Raw genomic sequence first — 6,000 nt, forward strand, 5'->3', positions numbered from 1 at the left:
AAAATCGTGAAAAAAAATTACGAATAATATTTTTAATTTTATTTTTAACCGTTTTAAGTTTATGGGGTGGGTAAAACCACCATTCGACCCAAATATCCATTTACTCAACATCATTATATATTAGTTAGTTAAAAACTAGAACTTATATTAATATTAAAACGTCCCACGTTTATCAAATTTGGTGTTAAATTTAAAATATAAAGTTTTAGTAGCTTAGTTGGTTAAATAGTTGTACTTGTTTTTGTTAGGTTGCAAGTTCGACATACCTCTAGAATTTTTAATTTTATTTTTAACTATTTTAAATTTAAAAGCGGGTCAACCCACAATCCGACCCAAGTATCCAAATTAACCACAGCTCTCGATCTGGCAATCCGGACACTTTAAAAATTAAGCATCATTATATATATATATATATATATATATATATATATATATAGATTAGTTAGTTAAAAAGTTGAACTTATATTAATATTAAAACGTGTCGCGTTTATCAAATTTGATGTTGAATTTAAAATATAAAGTCTTTGTAGCCTAGTTGGTTAAAAAGTTGTACTTGTTTTGTTAGGTTGCAAATTCGAAACATATTTCTAGCATTTTTGATTTTATTTTTAACCGTTTTAAATTTAAAAACGGGTCAACCCACAATCCGACCCAAGTATCCAAATTAACCACAGCTCTCGACCCGGCAATCCGGACACTTTAAAAATTAAGCATCATTATATATATATATATAGATTAGTTAGTTAAAAAGTTGAACTTATATTAATATTAAAACGTCTCGCGTTTATCAAATTTGGTGTCGAATTTAAAATATAAAGTCTTAGTAGCTTAGTTGGTTAAAAAGTTGTACTTGTTTTGTTAGGTTGCAAGTTCGAAACATACCTCTAGCATTTTTAATTTTATTTTTAACCGTTTTAAATTTTAAAACGGGTCAAACCACAATCCGATCCAAGTATCCAAATTAATCACAGCTCTCGACCCGACAATCCGGACACTTTAAAAATTAAGCATCATTATATATATATATATATAGATAAGGTAAATTTATGTTTATAAATTCAAACAAAAATATTATTTATTCAAATAAATAAATTTATGTAATTGAATTTGTAACTATAATTTATTTTTAATGTAAAAAATATATTATTAAATTTAATATTGTATTAAAATTTGTAACAAAAATAAATTAAAAAAAGTTAAATCAAAATAATATTCCTTTACTAGCAAAAATAATCTAAAATTTATTCTGCCCGTATCTATACAAATAATACTTATAATATTGACTTAGAATTTCTAAGGTTAGCTGCTATAAATAGTGGGTTCTATACATAGTGGGTTCTATACATCATAGTGGGTTAATGTTAAAGTAGGATTATAACTATCTTAATTTCTGAACATAAAGGTTGTATTATATATTTAAATTAATTAATGAACATAAAGATTGTATTATATATTTAAATTATTTGCTTTTAACTGATCCACATATTTGGGAGTGAAAAACATATGGTTCTACTTATATTATCAGTATAGTAGATAATGTGATATATTTTTTTTTAATTATCAAGAACTAGTATTTACCCCGCTTACGGTGAGAATAAAAACGTGATATTTTGGTCTTTTACGATCGACTCTTTTCAATAAACCACCATGATAAGATATGTAATTACAAAAAAGGCAGAAAAAATGTCTTTAAAGTTACTTGGGCAATACAAAGACAAAAGTTGAGGACTGAATTCTCAATTTGAATTTAAATTATCTACTGAAGTAGAAGAAAACTGTATAAATGAATGAGAAAATATAGGTGTGAGAAACTATATAGAAAAAAACAGAGTATCCTTCCTAATTATTAAAGAGACACTGTTGAAGCAATATGAAGAAAAAGAGCTAGAGAAGATTTCAACAAATATCCAATATCTATATTTCCTTAAACTCAAAAAGAAATCTAATCTAGTGAAAATTCTATGAAACGAACATACATATATAGAATCATGTATGAAGTTGGAAAAATGGTCTGAAGACTTCAATCTATTGAGTAAGCCAAAGGAAACTGCATATATATGATTCAAGCTCTAGAGTATACCTACACATATGTACAATTCTAAAGCCCTTAGTCATTTTGCAGGTTTATTGGATAGACCATTATACATAGACCGAATTACTGAAGGAGGAGAGCACCTATCATTTGCTAGAATTAGCATTGAGGTGCATCCTAGAAGCACACTGCCAAAAAGTATGATAATAGTAGATAGAAAAAGAAAACTTACTGTCATGGAAATCACTTATGAGTGGAGGCCATACATATGCTCTTTCCGCAATACCTTCCAACATGTAAGCCCAACACGTGATTTGGTTAAGGAAGAAGAACAAAAAAATCATAAAAGCCAGAAAATAAAGAAGCAGGAAAATGAAATAGATGTGCTTATAATCAAAGAACAAAATATGGTTAAAGAACAAGAAACATAATATAAAGAAAATTTTGTACAAGAAGAAAGTAGTACGATGAAGGAGGTTGAACCTCAATCTAGCTAATCATGTTGAAGAGATAATTGATGAATCACAATCAAATCAAGTTGAAGTAGCTGCTAATGAAAATAGAGAGTAAGATACTTAGGCTAAACAAGAGGAAGAAGAGAATTTTAAGGTTGATATAGAGGAATCCAAAAATGCTGAGGATTACAAAGCTGAAGCTGAAGGAAATGAAGACAATGATCTCAAAATTCAAGTTAAGAACAACAAGGTGAAGAGCCCGAAAATCCTGGAGAATAATATTTCTATAAAATCAAAACGGGTTCATATAAAAAAAGAAATCAAAATTAGAATAAACAATATTCATCAGCCTCTTCAGTTCATCCCCATTCATTGCAAGTGGAAGGGGAAGGGAAGAGAAATGAGAAGAGGAAGAGCAAGGGGAAGAGGAAGACAATGAAAATAAAATCCTAATTGAGATAATTAGAATTTGATACAGTTTTTAATCTTTGTTTGTAATATCTGTTTCTTGTATGTTTTATTTCTAATCAGATTCTTTACGGTCGTTTAATTGTCATCCTTTAAACATATCTAGAATTTGTCTAACTTTGATTCTTAACCCTCTAATTTTTGTAAATTTTAATAAAATGATTTTAACCATTTTCTTAAAAAAAATATATATAAAATATTATTAATACATAATCTACCATAACAACAAAAATTACTAAGTTTTATATTAAAAATAATATATATATATATATATATATAAATATATATTATTCCGATACTCACAAATAATCTGAAATTAATTTCCCAATATCCGTTAAAAAAAGTTAATGTTGACTTAGAATTTCTAGGTTTGAGTGCCTATATATATAGTGGGTTAATGTTAGAGTAGAGCACCAATTATGGAATCAAAGACTTTTTTTCATAATTTTCTTAGTATAATCATATGAAAGGGAATTTTATATTTTTCTTATTACAATTATACGACGAAACAAACCAAAAAAAGTTAACATATATTTAAATTTAATGTAAAAAAACATACAATTTATGAAAATTAAATTAAGGGTCGATATAGTTAACATATCTATTTAATTTTTATATTCATAAAAAATTTTAAGAATTTAAAATAGTCTAACCATTTAATAAACTCTTAAACCAGTTAAACAATTACCATTTTAAAGTTTTGAATTAAAATTTTACAAGTTTATAAATTATTTTAATTTTTTGAATTTATACAACTTTCATATAAATAAGGTGAACTTATATTTATACATTCAAACAAAAATATTATTTATTCAAATAAATAAATTTATGTAATTGAATTTGTAATTATAATTTATTTTTAATGTAAAAAATATATTATTAAATTTAATATTGTATTAAAATTTGTAACAAATATAAATTTAAAAATTTAAAAAGTTAAATCAGAATAATATTCCTTTACTAACAAAAATAATCTAAAATTTATTCTGCCCGTATCTCTATACAAATAATACTAATAATATTGACTTAGAATTTCTAAGGTTAGCTGCCTATAAATAGTGGGTTCTATACATAGTGGGTTCTATACATAGTGGGTTCTATACATCATAGTGGGTTAATGTTAAAGTAGGATTATAATTATCTTAATTTCTGAACCATTCAATTCTTCCGCACCAATTCTGGTATCAAAGTCCCACTCTTTCATATTTTTCTTAGTTGTTAAAAAAAGTTAAAAAACATTTGAATTAGAAGGAGGTGTTTTTCCCTCCCCTATGTTATTCTCACCCGGTTCTCACTCCTCACTCACTTCCAAAATTACTTATTTATCTTTATCACTTTTATATATTTACATTTCTTATTTTATTTAAAATATTATACTTGACTAATTATTAATATATAATATTTTAAAGACTTTATCATATTATAGATAATTTTATTTATAAAAAATATGGTATCATTCGACTATTGTTTTTATAAGTATTTTAATATATATATATATATATATATAATTAATATAATAAAATATTAAATATTTATATTTTATTAAATTAGGACACACTTGAATATTTTATATATTTCAAACAATTATAATATAAAAATAATAATATTTTTTATTTTTAATTAAATAAATAAAGTAAAATATATTAAAAATTAATTAATTAATTATATTTAATGATAAAAAACTTAATAATAAAATAGAATAAAATAAATAAAATAAAAAAGGTAAATATATAAAATTGATAGAGATAAATAAGTAATTTTGGAGGTGAAGGGAGGAGTGGAACCGGGTGTGGGAATAACAAATGGGGTGAAAAAAGCAATTTGCATTTGAATTATTTAACTTACAAAATTACTATTCTAAAATAGCCTTAACTAATTTTAATTGTAGGTAAGCTTAGTCGTTAAAGAAAATTTGAAAACTAAATTCATAGTGTTTGGAAACTAATTGACTTACAAATTGGTTGTGAAAGAGAAACTATGTTTTCGCATGATCCATGGTTTGAAAATTAGTCAGTTGTCCTGAAAAAATTTGAGCAAACTCAAATCAGAAGAGATTGTCATTCAACGCAAGGTTAGAGAGGAGAAATGAAACATCCTTTTGAGGAGAATTCTAGAAGGTAAAAGGATCCTTGACTTTATTCAGAATATGCAATTCATGATCGAAAGGACTCTCAGGAATGTAAGATTGAAAGTGAAGGAAAGTTTATTTCGAAGCTTGCTTGGGACATTGTTATAACTTTAGGAGAAACAATTACGTGATTTCATTTTTTTTTGATAAATAACTTAGCGTTATTTCATTAAAAAAACTCAAAAGTTGGAGAATGTGTAAAAATCAAAGCTAGACAATCTCTGTCTTTGATTACAGGATAACAAACAACGACCCTATAGTATCTGATTGAAAATAAATAAACAAAGAAAGATTACATTAACAAACAATAAAAGCATACAAGATCTATAGTTTTAAAATTCTAATTTTATTGTGAGTTTTTCTTTGACTACTCTTACTTCTTTATAATCTCAATCTGCATTAACATCCTTTAAGAAATATATCGAACTCAAGGAAGAGAGAGAAAAGCTCTAGAGATTTTAGATTTTCTGCGAAAATTCCGGCAGCAAATTATCTCATCACGAATACACAAGCACGAACGACACAATCGGCACGAACGGCACGATCGGCACGAACGACACAATTGGCACGAACGGAATGATCAGCACGATCGACAAGATATCAAGCTCGCGGTTTGCTTGTTGTGTTCGCGGTTGCTAGTCGCTTCAGGTCTCTTTCGGCACAATCGACACAATCGGTATGTACGACACGAACGACACGATAACTCTAATAGCTAGGTCATTCATTCATCTGCAAAACTTGGTTGGAAGGTTAGAGTTTCTAGTTTACTGTATTCTGTAATAGCTAGGGTTTCTGGTGTACTATGTTCTATAATTGCTCTTTTTTGTTGTTGTTTTATGTCTTCATTAAATGAGAAGAAAGAAAAATAATAAGGATAAGGAAGTCAAAGAATTTGTGATAGAAGGTGTAAGGGAGGC

The sequence above is a fragment of the Impatiens glandulifera genome, chromosome 1, assembly GCF_907164915.1.
Source record: "Impatiens glandulifera chromosome 1, dImpGla2.1, whole genome shotgun sequence".
NCBI classification, from domain to species: domain Eukaryota; kingdom Viridiplantae; phylum Streptophyta; class Magnoliopsida; order Ericales; family Balsaminaceae; genus Impatiens; species Impatiens glandulifera.